General features: G+C 36.5%; 1 long non-coding RNA gene across 1 annotated transcript in view; it reads left to right on the forward strand.

The window, feature by feature from the left end:
- The first annotated feature begins 1,555 nt into the window (after window positions 1-1,555).
- LOC110332850 overlaps window positions 1,556-24,041 on the forward strand; it is a 23,495-nt gene continuing 1,009 nt past the window's right edge. The window contains exons 1-3 of the long non-coding RNA XR_002381042.1: window positions 1,556-1,669; window positions 7,184-7,293; window positions 10,754-10,992. This is a non-coding gene — a long non-coding RNA (uncharacterized LOC110332850). The remainder of the gene's footprint in view (window positions 1,670-7,183; window positions 7,294-10,753; window positions 10,993-24,041) is intronic.

Genomic DNA, 24,041 nt, shown 5'->3' on the forward strand with positions numbered 1-24,041 from the left:
CTGGGTCCGGGGGATCAGACTGCATCCATGTCAGTATATGTTTCATGATGCATTTTCCCTACAGGCAAAATTAATTAAAGAGAGAATATTACAACGTTGCTGTTATTAAGGGGCATAAATAGAAATGATAGCAAAAATAATTTTAATAAACAGAGTTGAGGGGCATATCAGAAACAACCTCTTGGCACATGTGTGAATTAAACCACTGTCTAGCAAAAATTGTTTGAATTGTCATTTACTATTATAAGCAGAGCTAAGGTTCTAGTGTCAAGTTGAGAAAAACATTTAGGTATTTTGCTTTGACTCTGTTCTTTAGTCTGACTTTGAAGTGGCTCATGACTTGTTATGCTTAGACCAGCTTATGCCTCAGAATTCCTGTGTAGAGGCCAACAGAATCCTTTATAATCAACAGTGAGATCCTATAAATGCTAAAATTATAAATGTGTAAGAAATTGAGCAAGTCATGATGGAGTCTAGCCATGGAAGCCGACATGATCTTGTAAACCGAGACAATTGTGATTACCTATATTTTGCATTGCTAAAAACATATTCTTGGATACTAACAAAGGGTTACTCTAAAAAGACTTGGATTCTAGCCTCATTATTCTGAAGGCATATAATAGAGAGTAGAATTTCAGGATGCTTGACCATCTAGGTGGAAGAATTTGGATACTCCCTTAAGGCTCAACCTTGCACTTCCCATCATTAAATAGCTTTTCTCCTTACCCTATGTGTAGCTTAAGGGACTTAGGGGTGAATTCTGGACAAAGGAATAATGACTCTGCCTTACCCTGAATACAGAAGAAAGGAATATCTATATCTATATCTATATCTATATCTATATCTATCTATATGTCTAGATATCCTCATATAGGGATTTGTGTTTGTTTTAAAAAAATTCCTTCTTTCTCAAGAACAATATTTTCTGCCTCAGTTTGGGTGACAGAATTCTTCTGCTGCTGAGACCTTTCCTATGATTGCAATGTTCCAGAGTACCCCTGGACTTTACCACCATGCGAGAATTTCTATCCCCAAGTTCTGAATTCGTACATCCAGATGTTGCCAAATCTCTTTACAGCACCCTCATTGGCAGCTGAGGGACTCTGCTGTGTACCGTCGATAGTGTGACAGCATGTCTAATGCAGTTGTGACATTTTGAAGTACTGGTCATGTGTCCTTGACAATTTCTCAGTGACTCTCTCCATTTCCGTAAAGAAAGTGTCAGAAATTCATCTTCTTGTCTCAAAGACCTGACGGGCCTGAGGGGTCTGCACAGGCATGTTGTTAGGGAATAATCAGAAGGCTCTTCCAGGATGTGTTGAGATACTTGGTATAAATGTTTTATAAAGTAGAAAGTGGAGCTTTCTCTTTGTACAACTTTTATTTTAGTTATTTCAGGAAGCCATAAACACTATGGTCATGGTGTTTAGAACTATGTGAATAGACTATGATCTACCATAGCAAGAGCGATTCAATTTAAGACACTGAAGGAATTCAGAATGTTAAGAATCACATAAAGAAACGAAGGGCAGAATTGTTTTTTACAGAATCCATTCCTCACTGAAACTCATCATAAACGAAGAAGGTTTTTTGGCATGATGGCACAAACGGTCCTGACATCTGTTATGATGGCAGGAGATTCTGAATTGAAGAAGGCAGTCTCAACATAGTGAGTTTGTTGTAAGCCTCGGCTACATAAGATCTTGTATCAACATTCATCTCCGAATAGAAATCTCAGTTACACTCTATATCATGTTTCTATGATTTCCCCATTCTCCAGAAATTCAGATGAATTCTTCTTTTGGACTAAAGATCTGCAAGATTTAATAATTCCATAGCAGTCAGCTCCTTGCATTTCTTCAATATCCCTAAAACTCAATAAGTCACTGCAATGGAGCAAAATTAAAGTGAAACATAGCTGCTATTACCAAGGAACTTAAAATCTAGCAAAGGAATGAAGTTTCACTCACGGGATTCACCAGCAAGTTATTGTATGCCAAAACAGACAACAATTCTACAGTGTGCTTGCTCTGCTTTATGGGAGACCTCTGGAAGGAAAGTCCTTGTATCAGAAGAGGGTAAGAAGTTATTCATTCAGGCACTCTGTCTTAAAAATAGCTCTATTCAATGTTTGGAATATGCATAAATATTATTTATGTGTAAATTTAGTAAAACTTAATGAGAAGTATAGAATAAGCTTCATATTTGTACAGTTTTAAAATATTTTTGGATATCAACATAATTCCATCAATTTCTCCTTCCCTTGAGTCCCTCCAAGCCCACTCAGGCACTCTTCCCTTGCTCCCTGTCAAATTCACGGGGTTTTTTCCTTTAATTTTTGTCACAAATGTGTGCATGTGTGTGTACATGTGTGTGGATGTATGTGCACGGGTGTCCATGTGTGTACGTGTCCATGTCTGTGTGTCTGTAATTCCTAAATACAACATGCTCAACCTGTTTTTTAGTTGTATGTATGTTTTTAAGGCTAACCATTTGATATTGGAGAGACATTTGGTGTATTTTGTGGGCGTTGGGGAGGAGACTGTTTCTTCCCTTCTCAGCAATTCGTAGTTGCTTGTAGTTCATAAGCTTTCTTCTGTTCACATTAGCATTTCTGTTGCTATAGTGATTCATTTTATAGTTTGGTGTGTGTGTGTGTGTGTGTGTGTGTGTGTGTGTGTGTGTGTGTGTATACTTTGTATATATAGTCCTATGTGTCGTGGTTTTTAGGGGCTGGAAATGTTGCAATTTTCCTAGGTTTTATTGAAAATAGAAAACCAATTTTGCATTTATATCCTTCGAGTACCTTGTTATACTTACTTCTTTGCCTGTTACTTCTCTATGCAGATTTTATTTCACATGCTATGGGTTACATATCATTTCCTTACCTTTTTTAGTAAAAATGCTGGTTAATTTACACATTTTAGTTAACTGCCCACCAAACCTTGCATTTTGTCAGGGTATGAAGACCTGTCCTAAATGTCAGTATAAGGTGTGCCTCAGTGATATGGAACTCATAGCGGAATTGACTGCTTTGATTGGCTCTTTTCATGACTCCGTCTGACATGCTCATACCCACTTGTAGTTATTCCATGTTGTGATTCTAAAAGACCCATTGTTACCTTCCCTTTCTTCACTGATACAGGGGAGTGGCTCCTGATGAGCCTAGAGCTACGGCAGTGGGCTTCAGTTTAAGTGGATTGTGATAGAGACATCCCACTTACCTTCTCCTATCCAACTTCTCATTCTTTTCTGAAGCAGATTTGCTTGACAAAGTTGCACAATGCCAAATACTCATGTCAAACACACAACTCTTGCTCTGGGACAAAAAGCAGTATAAAAGATCCTTCTGAGACTCCTGGGAGCATCTTTGCACTTTTGTTTTAAGAAAATGTCTAGGTGCAAGATGAAGATGGTAGAGAATGTGTCTTATTCTCCTTGGGTAACTGCTAAAGATAGATTTCTCTTTCATGCAACATCAGAAACAAAGTACCTCATGTTAATCAAATGGCTTTCATGTTCATACAAGATTCAAATGGACTAAGTTTGAAGAGTAAATTTGTTTTAGTCAGAGGGACACATTTATATAGGAAAGCCATTAAGAATGAATTAGATAAACTTAGGGCATTATGTTCTATTGATTGTAACTTGGTTGTTCTCCTTTGATACAAGTTAAACCTATCTAATACTGTAGATATTAAGGGAAAAGTCACAACACTCTCTGTGTCATGAGTATCTTCTTTTAAAATGGTGATTTTAAATTGAATAATTACTATGATGTTTACTAGCTATAAAAAATTTTAAGACTAATTTAACCCTAATTTTCACAATTTCCTGTTCACGGATATGCATGATGATCATCATTTCAGATGTAGGGTTTAAAATGCTCATTAAATGTTTCAAATATTTATTAATTTTACTAATTGTAAGTATTATTTCTATGAATATCTTACCATTTAAGTTAAATTATAAATATTTAAGGATCATGTTTAATATCATCTATAATTTTCATTTTAAATGCAAGAAATCATGACTATATCAATGCTATTCAGCTGATTAGAACACTTTCTTCTGTAGTGTGTTCTCTAGGATCCAGAGACTATAAGAAGAGAGATAACGCCGGGCGTGGTGGCGCACGCCTTTAATCCCAGCACTCGGGAGGCAGAGGCAGGCGGATTTCTGAGTTCGAGGCCAGCCTGGTCTGCAAAGTGAGTTCCAGGACAGCCAGGGCTATACAGAGAAACCCTGTCTCAAAAAACCAAAAAAAAAAAAAAAAAAGGAGATAACACAACACTTATTAAATGTTTGTTTTCTTAGACATGTCTATGAGGTAGCTGAAAGGAAGATGAAAGGAGCAGAACTCAGTGGTAAAATGATAATTCATCCCTCTTCCATACTTGATAACAATCGTAAACATTTTTTTATCAAAGACATTGCAGTGTGTGAATACATTATCCAGTAAACCTGATATCCAGAATGCTTTAAAGTGTGAACTTTTTGCATTAACATAGCACAAAAAGTGAAATACCTCACACTTTGAAATGTGTAGCATATGCGAGATTGTCAAAATGACTTCAGCATATTGTCTTCCTAGGAAACACGATGATCTTTGTGTTTAGAAAATCGTCACTGTCATATGTCTCGCTGTGTCTTTATAAATATTGCCAAATCTGAAACATAAACACCCTGGTCTCAGCCACTCTGAATAATGCATTCTCACAGAATTTCAAAATATTCCCAAGCCATTATTTTTGAATTCACATTTGCTTGTGTTTCTTTGCCTTGACAGCTTGCGTTCAGTGTCATTCTTTTCGAACAAAACCAAAACTAAACCATGGGTTTTGGTTATAGTTGATTAGTCCTTTGGATTCCAGAGTTTACTGTATGCTTGGGAATTCTTAAGCGAGGAAGCAAAGAATGACACGAGTGAGTTCTCATATCTTTTAAATTAAAAAACAAATGAGCAAAATCAAGTTCATGATCTGTGTGTTAGCAATAGCATCGTGAACAGGAAGTTTGTAATTTATGGCAATTGGTGTTTAAGTAGCAGGCTTGATAGATTTTTTTTTTTTTAAATTAACCGAGGAAAAGTTGTCCTGGAGAGACTGGTACTCCTGTCTTAACTGGGGACAGATACTCTGGTATTATCTAATATCAGGTTTTAATAGTTATGAGATGTGAATCAGGAGTACACGACCACAGGTGAAATCTCCTAGGCATTGATTGTGCAAGCTAACACTGTACCCCTCCATATGCTATGTGTCCATTTCTCCCAATTTCCAGTAACAACTCCATGTGATCATGCATTTCCTCAAATTAGAGTGTAAAATAATACTTTGATTCACCTTTTGAAAGATTCCTAGCTAGTAATTCACTTAGCAAAATCACAAACTCACACGATGGCTGAATGCATTTCTGTTGTGAAAGTAGATAAAATAGGGGTGGATACAATTCAAAATACTGAGGGAAGCTGGATTCGCTCTCTTTAGTTTACACATTAGGTTATCTAATCAACAACACGAAAGTTCGAACATTAACCATTTCCGCACATTTTACTGTATTTGATGCTGCAGACCATGTATTTTAAAGAGCTTCTGTAGAAACTGAATTAGCCATAGTATTTGGATCTTGTCTTATTTAATTCCCTAATAAGCCGTGTAATCCTGAGTCATTTATCCTTGAAGTTTGAGTTATTCTGTATATAAATAAATGCATTAAAATTCATGTAACTCCTTTCATTCATAAAATGCTAATGATACCCATTCACTTGTCCATGTACTCATTTATTACTGGGTAAGGGTAATTACAACTTCTCCTTGCTATTTCTCGTTAGCTTTTTTTTTTTTTTTTTTTTTTGTTGTTGTTGTTGTTACATAAAGTAAGAATTTTTCTTTGGCTACTTTAAGACTACTTCAAAATGAGAGATACGTCTTGTTCTGAGATGAGAACACATCACAAAGTTATATACAACTAAAAAAAAAAGAAAGAAAGAAAGCAAACAATATAGAATAAAATGTCATGAAATAATATGAAAAAAAAAATCAATAAGCCGATCGCCTCAGGAACAGGTCTAGCTGACTGCTTACACAGGGCACCTTTAACCTTAGAGAGTTTCGGGTCAGCTGATTAGACCAGACACTATCTTCTAAATTACTTCTCATGTGGAACGAGTTTGGTCTCATATAGAATGACCCATCCTTTTAAAATCCAGACCCTGCCATCTCCAGTACTCCTGAAATATAAAATCCAGCATCTCATCTCAGATTACAACTTCTGGCCATTCATATCCCCTTAGTCAGAAAAGCAGTTTCTCCAGCCTCTGCCACCACAATCACCTACCTCATCATTTCTGCCCTGACTCTATGTAACTTTCATGATTCTCTCATATAAGCATACATTTGCAAATTTCCTTCACAACCATCTCTCATGAATGAGAATTCTACAAGTTGCCCAGACTCTGTGAAACCTGTTTCCTTCCTGGATTTATTAACAAAAAAATGATCTTGTGATAATACACGCTGCTTCCTTATGAAATACACAAAGCCCATTCTTCAATTCATTGTACACAGATCATTACGCCAATTCAATTTCCTTAGGAAAAATAATTTCCACACTTGTCATCTCATCATGTAACATATCTCTGCCTATATTGTCTTCCTTTTATTTCCTTTATATTCCTTCACCTAGCTTACATACTGTTTCACAATTGTCCACGAATCTTCACTACCTTTCTGGTATCCAGACCTGTGCTTTAATTCTGCAATTTTTCTCTCACCCACTATATTAATTTTTTCTTTAATATTCCATCATTTCCTTGATGATAAAGGCTTCCTTTTGTGTCACCAGCTTTATAAAATGATTTTGACATCATTTGGTTTTCATCTTCTATCAATTTCTACACAATTATATTTCCATAGAACCGAAAGATAAAGTCCTGTTCTCAGTTTCTGTTTTCTTTCTAGTCATTGTCAGTGTCTGAAATTTCCCCTGTTCTACCAAGTTCTCTTTCAGACATAGCTGATCTTTAGTTTGACAACCACGTGTTAATATTTGTCCTCTGTAAAAAGACTTTATAATATAAGATGCTTTGCTTTAAAAAATAGATTTCCATAAGTTCAGAAGATATTCATTTCTCTTCTATACTAGAGACTGTTTCTTATACAGCTTTAACTTCTGTTTTTAGTTTTTCTCAATATACAAGCTTGCATTTGTTGATTTTATGGAATGATGACCAAACACATTGGAAAGAAATGGCTTATGTCAGTTTATTATGTGTCATGAGAAGAAACCAAGGTAGGACCTGCAGACAGAAATTGAACCAGGGATCAGGGAGGATCATTGATTACTGGATTTTTACCTTGGCTGGCTTTTCTGTCTTTCTTATACAGGCCAGGACCACTCTGCTAGGGCTTTTCCTTCTCACACGAGTGCTCCTACATTACTCAATAGTCAAAAAATACCCCTAAACACACAATCTCAGATCAATCTTATAGAGGGCTTTCTCTTTTGCATTCCCCTTGTCCCAGATTACTAAAGTTTGTACTAATTTGATAAATAAATACATAAACAAATCGACAGACAAATAACCTGGCATTCATTAATTTAAACTTAGCATATCCTAAATTTAGGTTGAACTTTTTTTTTTTTTTTTTTTTTTTTTTTTGGTTTTTCAAGACAGGGTTTCTCTGTATAGCCCTGGCTGTCCTGGAACTCACTTTGTAGACCAGGCTAGCCTCAAACTCTCCATTCCTCTACCCTCCACATCACCAAGCCAGCTAATGAAATTGCTTCCTGTCCAGCTCCACTGTTACTTCCACAGACCATTTGCTAATGCTCTATGCAGAAATCAAAATGATCTTTTGAAACAGGCAACTGAATTTATCGATTCCCTTCAACCAAAACATACACACACACACACACACACACACACACACACACACACACACACACCATTCTAATAGTTAATTATTTCAATTAGAGAGAAAAAAAGAGCAGGATAAACATTTTATTCTGCAGACCTCCCAGGACATATTATCCACACACATCTGAAAATCTCCCATTTTGTTTCATCAACTGCTTTCCTTGTTTTGTCCTCTTTATTTCTCTATTTTTCTCTACCATAAACACTTCTGAACCTTTCTCTAATTCTCTCTCATTCTCTGTACATAGAATGTGCTCTCATGTTCTACAAGTCTGTTCCATACTCTTAAGAGAATACCCATTAATAAATGCTCATTCCAGGGCCCAGCAGACCAAAAGTAGATAATCTAGTCTACCTTCACTCTGTTCTTACTTACTTTACCTCTAATAGTATATTTTAATCATATAATATGCAAGCTTTTAGGGACATAAGCATTATCTTTTTTGGTTCTTAGCATATGGACAGATGGACCATTTGCATAAAAACTGTATAAAATCACTTTTATTTATGTCTATACATAAATAAAATGTATAGACATCAAAAGTAATGTGCCAATCAAATATCAACTAAATTGAGGAACAAGAAATGGTCTCAGAATCTGTTTCCTTTATTTTCATCACTTTGTTTTGTTATTTCATTTTACTCCTATGGATTAAATTTAGGTCCTCACAAATACCAGAAAATATCTTGTTACATATTATTTCTGAGACAAATGTCATAGCATGCAATTGTATATGCAAAGGGAGGTATATTTGCATATCTGCATTACCCAGAGAATCAGGGGTTAATCATCTAATGACAAAAAATAAAAAAATAAAAAAACCTCAACTGGTAAGTGATACTAGCTTCTATATTAAGGAATATTCATTAAAACTTCTTACATGGTCCCCAAATGGTCCCCAGTTAATAAGTAATGAGCCTGAAAAACAAGTCTCCAAATTTTGACACATATTGCTGTCACTACTGCATTTATAACACGTATAAATTGCATGTGTTCACTCACATGGCTAGTCCTTTCACACTTGGAAAAATGCAGCCCATGGCCAGCCAAGGGAAGAAGGTGTGAATGGCATTTCCAGTACACTAACAAATACAAGGATGTGGGAGTGATTACTGGAACATGCTAAAACAGTGAGAAACTACATAAGTGTGATGTGCTGTGAAGTCATTCTGGAGGCACAAGGAAAAACGATATTGGAAATAGCGAAAGAGGCACACAGTGAAGCATCCCAGCTTGGTTCATTCACAGCATGAATTATAGTCCTGGATGTTTAAAATTGTTATTCAATCCAATGATGGGAATACACAGCCTTGAAGGGCTTATGACGGGAGCATATATAAGATGCCTGCTTTTCAGCAGTTACCAAATATTAATCCTCACCTTCAATAAGCCTTTACCAAAAGAATAACTTAGCATATAGATAGTTTCCCAGTGACCTGCCACTTAGCTGAGAATAGGTTGAGGAAAAAAACCACCACAGTCAATGAAACCTGCTTCAGACCTAAAAACTTCTCCTGTATTAATTCTTTTCTTTTGCAAACAGAGAAATGAAAGGTGGAAGGAAGAAAAGCGGTGACGACAGGGAGCTAAGAGAAACTTCGAGTGATGGCTCTCTTTATCCAGGGCTTTGCCACAGCCTCCCTCATTTCCTAGGCATTGTTATCCAAGAAACCAGGTGGAGTGGTACAAGCAAATACAAGATTATCTCAGACAATGAGTAGCAGCACATCGGAGTTAATCTATGTGTGATGGATCAATAGCCTGATCCGTAAGACACAGAAGTGGCCAAATCAAATGGCTTTCTGTTTGCCTCGCTATATAGGCTTTGAAGCTCTACTTTTAAAATTCCACTTTGTCTCTCTTCTTAAGAGTGCTCATGCAAGTAAAAGACCACACATTGCAGCCTGGGATAAATACCCATGATCCCCGTAAAGGTAACTCAGAGATAATTTGTATCCTGACTTTTTTAGACACAAAAGCACAGTGTGAGATAGAGTGAGTTCTACAACACTTGCTAAGTATCAAAGAAAGGCTGTTCTTTCTCTATAGTTCTTGAAGAAGTACTTGGACTTATAAAACTTTTTATTTTAACTTTCTTACTAATCCACATTCAGGGGCCAGTCCTAAAAAGAAACATATTTACATCACTCACTTATCTTCTAACTAACCTTAAAATTTACATGGAATACTAAAATTTAATTGAAACAGTGTCTAATGCCAGACTGACCCAATCCAAGAAAGTGGCATTTACTTTATTTGTTCCTGACTCTCTAATCGTATACTTGACATTCATCTTTACTTCCTTTGGGGTTGATAAAAGTCCAATCAAAGACCTGTGATACATAATATGTTTGTATTACTGAAACTCAAACCAGGAAAGTGCAAGAAACCATGAGGTTTTTGCACTATTCTTCCATGTTAAAACTTTCCTGTGAGTTAATAATCAAGTTCAGGAGGTGCAAGTAACAGAAGAGCATAGCTGTGCAGAAAGTTTCACTTGCTTTGAAATAGAGGCTTCAGCAGGAGGTAGGGGCACAGTTGGGAGAAGGGGTGTTCTAGGGTCATCTCTATGCTCTGAAATGTCACCCAAGAATCCTTTACTGTCAAATCAGTGAGCTGGGAAGTTGGATACATCCTTTGTGACTCCACCAAGACTGTGTATCCTCAAGAACAGGCTTATCTGGAACTTGTAACTTCCAATTAATCCCTAGGAAAATAACTAGGTATTTTAATAGAACATGCCAAACATAATATTTAGTAGATCTCTCTCTCTCTCTCTCTCTCTCTCTCTCTCTCTCTCTCTCTCTCTCTCTCTCTCTCTCATTAAACAGGGCAAGAGCTGTCCAAGAATGTTCCCTCTGAACCAGCCAGAAACTGAGAAATGCTATAAAGGTCATACTAATCAAGTCCTGAACTCTGGGAGTAGAACCTGGTCTCTTGACTAGCAACAAAAAATGTTCTCAGTGTTCCAATACATGAGCTGGAGAGATGACTCAACAGCTAAGAGCACTGGCTATACTTCCAGAGGACCCAGTTTCCCAACTTAACACCCACCTGGCAGTTCAGAACTGTTTGTACCTCAAGTCCCATGGGATCTTCTGCCCTCTTCAAGACTCCATGGACAGCATGAACAAATGTGGTACACAGACACCTTTGCAAGGAGAACATCCATACACATAAAAATATTAAAATAAATAAAAGTATTCTAAACTCTTCATAGGTAGAAAGGAGACTCACCGCCATGGCATATGGGCAATATCAAACCAAAAGAATTATGCTAGTTTTCATTTTGAAATATCCTAACTTCTTGTGCACTTTGTTAGGTAGGCTTTGAAACGCCATATCAAATATTGTGGCCCTCTTGCTCCTCTAAAGAGGTTATGCCAGTAAACGACAGTGTATTTATTCATAGCTAAATACTTCAGACTTAGTAAAGGTTTTCAAAAGCTGTTTTATGCATTGTCTAAGATATATAGTCTCAATCTAAACTATTTCATTACCACAAGGAAAATTATTTAGAAAGGATCATAATGACAGGATGAAAATTAGGCATTATTATACTGGCACATCATGTTCTATATCTCTAGCACTAAAATTATAAGAGAGGAGTAAATCAAGAAGCAAAAAAAAAAAATAAATAAATGTATATAAAATGCTTTCTAAACTTTCCAATGCTTAAGGAAAGCAAAAAGACAAAATGATAAAATGACAATAATCTAAGGAAACATCCTATGCCAATTGCAAGACATATTTTATACCCACTCCTTATGTCCCAGAAACCACACACATAGTATATAAGATCTTGGATTTAAGGCAATTGATGAATTTTAGTTCAGTAATATAATGATATTTCTGAGGCATTCATAGCACCCCCCCAAACACAAAGCCAACAAATGAGTTAGATATGCAGGTGGGCAAGTCTCTTGAGACTTTATAGTACTTATTTTCTTTGTAACAACCATTTTATGTGTTCAATTATCTTACCTTTCCAGATTAGAAATTAAATATATGAAATGGTGAACAAATAAGTACTTTCACTTATTTAATAAAGATTTATTCTAAGCATTAAAGACTAGCAGTAAATGATTAGGTCACATCCTAACAGAGATATACATTATAAAACTGGTAAGTATTTAAGATGAGTACATTTTAAAAGTATGACTTGTTAAATGAGGAAAAAAAGAAGGTTCAAAGCTATTGGCAAGCATGGAATGCAAGCCAGAAGGACCCTTGTATAGATTGTTACAATATAGGGAAGCCATGAAGGGCTTCCTGGAAGAGAAACATGTTTTAGATTTATTACAACAAATAGGAGCCACTAATAAAATTGTGTGTATGTGTATGTATGTGTGTGTGCATGTGTGTGTGTGTGTGTTTACCAGTGTCTGTATACAGTAGCTTATGTATATGTTTCTTGGTAATTATACACCTGTATGTAAATGCATGTGGAGACCAAAGAGTAACACTGTTTCTTGACATTAGCTCTCAGCATTAATTTTTGAGATTGAGTGTCTCAAGAAAATTGTACAATACCACTTCAACTAGACTGGGTGGTCATCAAATTCCAGTGACCTTCTATTGGGAAAACTTCTTTTTCCTCCCTAGTGCTGGAATTATAGAATGTCATGCCAATCAACAAAAGAAATGAATACAGAAACACTGATGGGGAGGAGAGACTCCAGAGGCAAAGGTTAACAAAGGTGTCCTCTGAGATGTGGTGACTGTGAGGTCTTAGGTGACAAATGAGACAGTTACTAGAGTGGTATGCAAAGTCAGACAGTAGGTGAGTAGCATTTATGACAGGTTGATGGAGCCTCATTGGTCATTTGGCTTGCTTTGGTTATTTTCTTTTTCTCTGGTACTTTCATCAGCCATGGTATTTTATGAAAACAAAGAAGGATTAAGCAAGCTTTAGTTTCCTAGTTAAAGTCTGCTTGAGGCCTCATAGATGCGGTGGGACTTCACAGTCAGATAATATGCTTTCCCTCATTTTATTTTCACATATTCCTTCCTAAATTTTTTACATATTCATTACTAATACCTCTGCTGTAATGAACAGAGTATTTGCATTTGATTGACACAGATGAAAAGTGTTTGAAAGTCATTATCTCAAATACAAAAAGATTTTGAATAATCCTTCAGTATGTCAAGGCGTGCAATTCATAAGCAATTGTTAAGTATTTTTATGTATTGAGGGGAAGAAGTTAATTTAAAGCGTTTGTGATGTTTAATGTCACCAGGGACAATTGGGAGGAAAGAATTGTAACCTCTGATACACCTACTACACCTTGGCGTCTTCCAAAAGTCAGAATTATTACAGACAAAATAACATGGCCCTGAAGATTCATTCCCAAAGCTTCAGATACCAGTTCTCAATATTTGCCTCCTCTTCCATTTCTCCTTTTCTTATATTTTTAACCTTTGTTGACTATATGATCCCAGCTTCTTAATAAGCAATACCTGGGACTGGGAGCTGAGCAACGCTAAAAGATTTAGTTCCTGTGGATATTTATGATTCACGAAGTATCTAGTAAGACTATAAAAACTGTCTAAGGCTGGATGTATGAAAGATTCAATCTAAGGTTTTGGTGATGTTGATGAAGAGATCTAAAACCACAGTAATCTTTTGACAACCTCCATATAGAGTTGGGGATCTCTTTCTGGTCAGTCTGTTATAAACACTGTTCAGGGAACTTGACCTTGCACATGGTGGTAATCACCTTTCAACTTCTACTGCCCCACCTTCCTTCATGATAGTTGTCTAAGAAACTCTTATTGGTCTGCCAAGGAAACCTGGCGGGTAAAGTGCTTGCCGTGCAAGTCTGACCTCATCACCTTTGCGTGAATCCCCAAAAGCCAAATGCTTTAGCCCACGTGACCATAATCCTCCTATGCTCCTCCCAGGAGATGGAGGCTGAGACATGAGGACTTTCTGAGACTCTAAAGTCATGAAGCACCATTAGGAATCAGTGAACAAGACGTCTCATCTCAAGCAAAGTGGAAGAGGATAAACACCTGACGTTCTCTCACCTCTACCGGTGGATCTTGACACATGTGAGCCTGCATTCTTTCCAAATAGAGGGAGAAAATATTTTATAAGTGTGATTTCTAATCAAAGAACAAACATCATATTTTCTTCCCGTCAGAGATGTGGATTTGCATCATTATGGGTGGCACCAGAATGTTCGCAACAGACTTGGGATATCTGTTGTTTGCCTCCTGGAGTATATGGCTCCTGAGCTAGGGGGAGTTTGCAGCAGCATCTCAGTTGAAAGCCATTTAGGTAGGAATCTGATCCAGCTCTAACTGGAAATACTTAATGAAAAACCAGACCACCCCCTGCATTCCTAACAAATTCTCTTTTGACTTATTTACATGTCATGTGTTACACTGGGAAAAGATGTCACTGTTCTTCGTTACCACATGGACATCACTAGATCTGGCTCTGCTTCAGCTTACACAGTGTGAAATAAGTGGAGAATTTGACTAACCGTTATCCAAGACTTTATTCTGCCTCTCTAGATATGTCACAAAAATAAATCTCTGCAATTTAAACAATATTTTATGAATAAATATAAACAAAGTATTCAACTCTGGAGATTAGATACAAATCTTCAGTTGCTTGTTCACCATATGAAGTAATAGGCATGCCTCAGCAGATCCTGATAAATCAAACAGTATGCTAAAACTAGATCCGAAAGACAAAGGACTTTCTGGATCACCAAGGAAGGGCAGGGTTACAAAATGCTGAGCACTTTATTCCTAATTCAGTCATCATGATGGAGTAAGTAGCCTTCTGCTCAGACCTTGTTTGAAACAAAGAACAGACAAAATATAGATGGGAGCATTTATACTTTGACTCCTGTGCCCCACAAACCCTTCTTTAATGATTTTTATCTGATTTTTATCAGACTTCTTTTCCTTAGCCTGTCCCTTCCAAGTTTTATCCGTATATTCTCAAAGACCCAAATCCCCATCAGGAGAAGGCTGAACTGTGTTTCATATTGGCCGCCAGTCCACGAACACCTTCCCTTAGCCCTGACTGCAGCCTTCTATCCAATCTCTCAGGAATCCTGATCAATCACCCAGGCAAGGAGAAGATTCCCTACATAAATCTAAATGGTGGGGATGAGATAAATTCTGCTGTATTAATACTGGGTTAAGTAGTAGCAGGTCAGCAGTGTGCCATTTCATTTGGCATCATTCAATATTTGAAAGAAGTACAACGTGGGCAGTGTAACTTATTTTCCAGCTAACACCTATATGTATTTTAGTTGTTCTTGTTGCGGATGACGTTATGGTAACTTGTGTGGCATCCATCCTTCAAGTCCCTTTGTAGGTTACTGTTCTCTCATGTCTGAATAATTCAATCCAACTAATCTCAGCAAAGCTCCCTGGAAAAGATATTATCTCTATATTGAAAGCTGATTCTCTGATCTAGTCCGGTTGAAAACACAGTTCACATATAACTTTTCTGAATCCTGGCTTTTTGGAGAATTATGTCTGTAGCTACCTCCTAAGATTCTAAGAATTAAAAAAAAAAAAATTAACTCACACAAAAGAGATCAGTCAATAGTAATAATTATTTCATTTCATTACATTGCTTCTTTTTAACCCATTAACAGTAAGGGAAATATTCTTTATATCTTACTAATATTGATCAAATTGTTAAGCAATTAAATCAACCTGAATTAATATTTGCTAATTATCTTAATGTAAGGTATAAAAAGTAATACTTTGAGACTAAAGGGAGAAGAAAATAATAATAATGCTGGTAAATGTGGGAAAGCAAAGGCATTGGAAGAGTCTTAGACATTCTCTAGAAGATGCTGCAGAGATATCAGATAACGAAGTCACCTTTTATCAACTTCATCAGTGCTCTTTAGAAAGCAATCTTTAATAATTAACTGAGCTATAGTCATAGCGACTTTATATTTGCAATAGTTCTGTACCTTGACATATTTTACAAAGCTCAATCAACTCTTCAGCCCTTTTCTTAAAATCCTCCTTTTTCCCATTATTCTGCCAACTGTTGTTGCTTTCCTGACACCCCATTTTGTCTCATTATCATGCATTCCTCAGCATTGTAAAAAATGAAAAGTGGAAAAAAAATCACATATTTTTCAGCTGACTTAACACTGCGTAAAGTGCTGAGATTATTAATTGAACATCTTGATTATAAATTAGGTGGAAATAATGTTGAAGAAGCATCCCTTAGTCATATAGCATTATTATTAGGACTACACACTGAATGATTCAAATTCCAGTCTGGTAATAGTAAATATAGTTAATACCGATGAATGTGAGCTCATAGATTTTGGCTGAGTATCAACCAAATCAAGCAAGCAATTGCCTCCATCAATTTGAGGTTTATATCCTAAAAACTGCATTGCAGCTGAATCTTTCCCCCTGTAACCACTTGAGAACTATGCTAAGAATTTAGAGCCACACTGATAGCTCTGTCCTTTCTGGAAACACTTAATTCAGAATCACAACATTTTTTAAAACCTCATTAAAATTCACTCAACTAATTTCACTCAGAGATGATCATTCAAGATGAAGTTAGGTGGATGATCACCTTAAAGAGTTCCAGGAAAATGTGTCCATTTTGCACTTCATAAAGCATTGTCCTTGTTTTAGCAAGTATTTAGCTTGCTCAAGTTAATAAAGCAACTTTAGAATCAAATTTATTAGCATTTTACCACTCAATTTTTAATTACCACCTAATTGTATCTACCCATTAAGCACACCTGGGAAGATTTCTGTTTGCCAATACTTTGCAAACTATTGACATGGGATTGGCTGAGGTGACAAATCTTAGCATTGCAATCATTTACACAACCGATTTCTTTCTTTTTGGAGGGGTGGGAGAGGAAAGGGTTTATTCAGCATACACTTCAATATTGCTGTTCATCACCAAAGGAAGTCAGGACTAGAACTCAAGCAGGTCATGAAGCAGGAACTGATTGATGGACAGGCCATGAAGGGATGTGACTTACTGGCTTGCTTCCTCTGGCTTGGGGCACCACCCACAATTTCCCTCCCCTTGATCATTAATTGAGAACTTGCCTTACAAGCTGGATCTCATGGAGGCATTTTCCCAACTAGAGCTCCTTTCTCTGTGACAACTTCAGCTTGTGACAACTTGACACACAAGAAGAGCCAGTAAAATTGACCCCTTGTCAAATTTACATACAAACACATCACTATTAAAACTCAAACTTTATTTTCTTATTCATTCCTAAGATCTAAGTAACTTTAAAAGTTCCACAGTCTTTGCAAATTCTTACATATTAAAATTCCAAACCCTTTAAAATATCCAATCTCTTAAAACTCAAAGTCTTTTTACCATTAAAAGTCTCCTAACTGTGGGACCCACTAAAATACTTTCTTACTTCAAGGTGGAAAAATACCAGAGCAGAGTCACAATCAAAAGCACAATCAAACTCCAACCATCGAATGTCTGGGATCCACTCATGACCTTCTGGATTCCTCCTAGGGCTTGGGTCACTTCTCCAACTATGCCCTTTATAGCACACACATTGTCTTCTAGGCTCCAGATGCCTGTACTCCACCGCTGCTGCTGTTCTTGGTAGTCATCTCATGGTACTGTCAGCTCCAAAACAATGCTGTCTGCTGTCTTCTGCTGCAACTAGGCTTCAACAATAGCTTCTCATAGACTCTCTTCATGGTACCAAGCCTCAACTCCTTTGCATGACCCCTTCAGTCCTGGGCCATCAATTGCAACTGAGGCTGCACCTACATCAATTGTTTTCCATGCTTCTCACAGTGCTGAGCCTCAGAGGCTATTTATGACCCCTTCATGACTTCAAAACCAGTACCACCTGGGTGACTCTTACCCATTACCAAGTCTAGCCACAGCATGAAGTAAAAATCATGACTATCTCTGGAACATGGCTGTCAAAGAATACTTCCCAGAAGACTTGACCTCAGTGATGCAGGTCTCTTCTTGGGCACCACTAATTTCTTAGTTCCAGCTAACCATCATCAATAGTCCCAGAAACTCAAAGGTTTGCTTTAGTAGTTCTAGTATCTTGCTAATCACAGCTGACACTTCAGCCCCCCTGCTAACCAAAACCACAGAATCTTCACAATCAAACCAACATGGTCCTGATAAGAGTCTTTAATCTTCCCTCTGAATTTTTACAAGCCAGGCCTCTATCATTTGCACTCTTCTCAATATTATCTTCCAAGCTCCTACAGAACATCCTACAGAGCTCTTAACATCCAGTGATTCTTCTAGCCCAAAGTTCCACAGTCCTCTGTAAAACATGGTCACTAAAACATGGTCAGGTTGTCACAGGAATACCACACTCCTGAAACCAATTTGTCTTAGTCAGGGTTTCTATTCCTGCACAAAATATTATAACCAAGAAGCAAGTTGGGGAGGGTTAGGGTTAGGGTTTATTCACCTTACACTTCCATATTTCTGTTCATCACCAAAGGAAGTCAAGACTGGAACTTAAGGAGGTCAGAAAGCAGGAGCTGATACAGAGATCATGAAAGTAGGAGACGTACTGGCGTGCACACAGTTGATTTCTTAAATCCTGGATTATAGAATATTTTAGTGTGAACCCATTTCCCCACAGTCCATTATTATTCCAGTTCATTGTGTATGTCAATTTGTTCAGGCTACAGGAATGGTTATTTAAGCAAGCATCAGTCTGCTGATGCTGTGAATGGTGCTTTGCAGATGAGATGAACATCTCTAGCCAGTTTCTAAAGTAGAGAAGCTGACCATTCATTGGGTGGTATCTTTGTCTAGACAGTAGAAATATCATATAAAAAAATACTGTTATGTCTTTGAGAAGACAGACTGTTTGCAGAGTGAATATCTGCTCCTACAAAAGCTTCCATCCTGCCGAGTTCCCTGCAAACTTTGGAGGTGACATCCCTAAAATTTCAAAAACTCATTCCTCTGAATCAGATTATATGGGATAGATAAATGCTAGATTAGGTCATTCTCTCATTTTTCATTTGGAGTATGAATATATATTCATACACACACACACACACACACACACACACACACATATATATATATATATATATATATATATATATATATATATATATATATATATATATATATGGGGTAATTGTGTAATTGTTCTCTACTGGTGCCATTTCTCAAAATGTCTCAATGAATAGAGACATTATCCTCTCCGCTGCCATGTCATGGCTCTCCTGTTGTCACCTTTTCTTCCTCCTTTACCTCTGAGAGGACAAAAGCAAAGTGCAGGCAAAGAAAAACACACCTGCAGAGTTTTGTGATTTGTGGCACATAAAATACTTTGGAGTTAAGGAAGCTCACTGTAGATGCAGGAAGAACAATAACTGAAAAGTTGAGGATAGAAAAATGGACCAATTGGTCCTTCAAGATGAGCAGAATAGAAGGGTCTCCTTTGATCCTGAGATCTAAGTCTGTTTTCCTTTCCTCATGTGGGTTTATTGTTAAGTCAAATTCACCCATGTGTGAATAACAGTATAATATAGGGGAAACTGATCTGGAGTCTGGAGTCAGGTGTAATATTCCGAATGGAGAGAAATAGGGCCTGAAAGCTTCAGTAAATTGAAGATTCTGGAATCTACTGTTGATAGTCAAAAGTGAATACAAAACAAAGAAAGGCAGATTTTGTGATCATTGCCACAAAATTTCTTTTTTTGTATTTAAATTGAATGGAAGATAGAGAAGCGTGCATGAGATGGAATAAAAAGATCCTGATAAGACACACGAAAGCAGAGATGGATGCATGCATTGTGGAAAGAAACAGGACAAGATACCATAGAAGGGGCTGAGACAGTCCTTACTCCTTATGACTCAGGGGGGAATATTGAGAAAATATTTGAAATCATTGAGTAACGTCCAAATTCTGGTTTTTGAGATCATTGTGTTTTCACTGATATTAGGGATATTCTTGTTTTTTAAGGTTTACAATCCCTGCAGAGTTGCCCCTGAGATTACATTGTTCTGGGAACCAGATAAACATGCAGTACAATTTTCATTTTCCTTTCTGTCTTCAGATCTCCAGTTTTAGTATCCTTTACTTCATCACTTCAGAAAGACATTTAATGTTCATTAAGGAGACATAAATAAGTTGATTCTTTATCAATCTTCCAACTGGGTCAATTCCACCCTGAGTCATTAAATGTCTTAAGAATGGAAAATCTATCTTAGTTTAATGACAACTTTAAAATGGTATTTTAAAACCAAAAGATTTATATGTCATTAAGAGATGATTATAATTCACTAATATTAGATTTGGCTCACCCATTGAGAGTGCTTTACAGGACAATTCTGGGATTGAGCTAACTACCTTTCATTATAGAAGACAGAGAACCACCTTAAAGGTCTTTTTAAACGATTAACATTTATATAGTTTGTGGCTTGAAAGACACATGGTAACCAAGAGCTACTACAACATCAACATTTAAAAGAGATCTTAACCAAGAAATGTGAACAAAAGTTTTGGGCCAAAACCACAATTTAAAAAGTGAACAAAATTGAACACTAAAGTCAGTTACTAAAAATATAAATAAACAAAATATAAATGAAAACTAATAAGATCATTAGAACCACAAGGTACATTTTTTCACTAAGATCACAGTTTCCCTCGCTATGTGTTCTGATCTTATATTGGCTCAGAATTGCTCATATCTCCAGTGATAATTTTCAGAAATAGCAACTTTTTTCATGTACTTTATATTTTGTTCCCCAAATTTCCAAGAGAGCTAAATGATCATTTCAGTAGTCACCTATGTCTGATTTAACTGCTTTGACTTTATTCTTAGTATTCTGTTACTATTCCTTTTCTTTCTTTTATTAATATTCCACCATTGTGTGTTAATATTATGCTTCATATTTCTAAAAGATTCAATCTGAAACCTGATGGTTCTACTTTCCATGATTCTTATTTGCATGATTCTCTAGATTTGAACATCAACAATTTCTTCATGGTTTCCAAGTCATTGTATTACCCTCTTTGTAGTTGTCTTTGCACTAGTCATTGTCATTTCTAATTGTAAATACAACCCCAAAAAGCAAGAAAAGATTTATTTTTTTAAATATCATGCTTCTTATGAGTCAAAATAATGGACCATATGATGAGGCAGTCCATGAGCAATAGAGAATGGGACCTTATTACTGTGGTGACTACAGTTCTGACTCACAGCTACCAATGTGACTTGGGTGTTCCTGCTCAACACCATTTCCTGTTGTCAAAAAACACTTGCTAGGATATAATGTTTCTGGGAGCTTAGCACTATGAGTAATATATATACCTTTGTGTTTTAATATCTTATTTTCTCTACCACAAAAAGGAGAAGTACATTGGATAACATCTAAAATTTCATAAAAATCAGGTTTTGCATGTTTTGTTATTAGACACATAAGAAAACATCAACAACAACAACAAAAAGTCCTTAATTTCTTCCTAGATGGTGCTCCCTTCCTTAAACCTGGAATAATGGGGAAAAACTGTATTTCAACTCTAAAACTTATGTTTAAATTGTTGATTTTCTAATACAGTGGATGTATGAGCAATTTACCAATCTTCAACTTTTTTTTTTTCTTTTGATGTTCCCACACAATTTCTGTAAGGAGTAACAAACCCTCATGAGTCATAATAAACTGTGAGGATATAGTTACAACACATCATTGTGTCATAAGTGGAAGAGGAAAAGATTTACAGTTCAATGAGTAGCTAGCAGAAAGATCTTACATGACTCATTTAAATATAAATCTCATACTTTAAAAATCATCTGCTACCAAGACTCAATGTAGTTGTAGCACTAGCAATTTGATGAATTATTGGTTAGATTAATGATATCCCCTAAAACTTTAATGCCACTTTCATTAGAGTATTTTTTTTCTGGGTGTGATATTATCTTATTTTTAAATAGTGTAAGAGAATTGCTATTTTTTTTCACACAAATGCATTGGTCCGGGGAATCAAAATTAATTCACGGCCCACAAGTATCTAGTAATAGCATTAGGCACAACGTATTATAAATTTCTCCCTTTTGTTTTTGTCTGATTTATGGTCTAACAAAATATATATTTCTGTAAGTCTACTTTAAACAAATGCTAGTGATTTCTACATATTCATGCTTCTGGTGTGGAAGCATACTAAGCTTATTCTTCAGTGGTCACCTGGGAGCCTGGTGTTAGACTATCTAACTGGGGATGAAGATGAATGAAGAAATGAAATATAAAATCATTTTCAGTGTCAAAAATGAATATCAGACTCTGGTAGTCATTTTCTATTTATAAATAAATGATTACAAAGGAACAGTATCAATAAACTACTTGATAGAATACTACAAAGGATAAAATGTAATGTTACACAAATAATTAGGTGAAACAGTTTTTTGTCCATGAAAAGCAATCTTTATTTTTAGGGTGATAGGTAACTAATCAACTAAGTTTGACCACTTAAAAATTAATCAAAGATGTACAGGTGAAACATCGTTTGTTTGTTGGTACTTGTAAGTTTTTCTTAGATTAAATTGTAATGCATCTCAAAATTTAATTGGAAGTGTTTAAATCACCAATAAAAACAAGACAGTATGACAGAAAATGAGTGGAAGACTTGAATAGACAACTCATTAAAGGGAATAACCATGTTGCCCAAGAACATGAAATTTTAGCTCTACTAGACTTCCAAAAGAGGAAATAACCACCTCTGGAAGGCACTAGAAACCTTTGAATGACACCTGAAAAGTAAGGTCAGACCATGAAATGAAGGTGAGGCCCTGAAATAACTTAGAACACACAGCATGCTGCTGGAAGTAGATGCACCTGCTGTGGATACCTCTCAGCAGAAGGTACACGTGAGGTTGGATGTGTCTGACACATAATGAGGTTTAAAAGCATTTATGGATTTTGGCTTGTTGGGAGGCAGGCCATATGTCTTGGCACATGCATTATGTAAGAAGACACCATGTCAGAGTCATCTCTGTCCTTCCAATATAGGGTACAGTTTGAACTCACCCATTGTGCCATCTCTAGGTAAATTTTGTTTTAGGATCTACATATAAATAAAAATACAATTGTGTCTTCAGCAAATCAATGATTTAAAGGAACCATATTTCTTTTAATCATCAAACACTAGAAAGCTCTATTACACATCAATAATAAAATAGATACATTGTGTAATTATAAAACAGAAAACTATTCAACTACACTAGAAATATACACACAGTAAATATCTAGAATTATTTGTATAGGCAAAATACTGCACAAATTCATTTAGACACATAAAAGACACAGTGGTCAATTTCATTTACATAAAGGTGAAACACTAGCCAAATAATTGATTATTAAAAACCAATATTACTGTAACTATTCAAAGGAAGAGATATCCAGTCATCCGCACCTTTCCCACCCAAGGAGGGGAGTCTGTCCGGGAGCACTCTCCAGGCCTAAACTGGTAGGAAGGCCATCTTTGCTCCGCTGCACTGCCAGGGAGAGGACGGCCTGCAGAAGCAACACAGCTTATGGGAAAGATCCCATTTCTGGCTCTAATCACCCAGCACCTTTCCCACCCGAGGAGGGTTATCCACCCGGGAGGAGTCTCAAGGCATGAGCTGGCAGGAGAGCCATCTTTGCTCCGGTTCCCTTAGGCTCCAGTCTGAACCAATGCCCCTTCATGATAAAAGTCTTGGAAAGATTGGGAATTCAATGCCCATACCTAAACATAATAAAAGCAATCTACAGCAAACCAGTAGTCAACATCAAAGTAAATGCAGAGAAACTCGATGCAGTTCCACTAAAATCTGGGACTAGACAAGGCTGCCCACTTTCTCCCTACCTATTCAATATAGTACTTGAAGTCCTGGCCAGAGCAATCCCACAATAAAAAGAGATCAAGGGGATACAAATTAGTAAGGAAGAAGTCAAAATATCACTATTTGCAGATGATGTGATGGTATACATAAGTGACCCTAAAAAGTCCACCAGAGAACTCCTAAACCTGATAAACAGCTTCAGTGAAGTAGCTGGATATAAAATGAACTCAAACAAATCAGTGGCCTTCCTCTACACAAAGGATAAACAGGATGAGAAAGAAATTAGGGAAACAACACCTTTCACAATAG

This window comes from Mus pahari, chromosome 15 (genome assembly GCF_900095145.1).
Source record: "Mus pahari chromosome 15, PAHARI_EIJ_v1.1, whole genome shotgun sequence".
Lineage (NCBI taxonomy): Eukaryota > Metazoa > Chordata > Mammalia > Rodentia > Muridae > Mus > Mus pahari.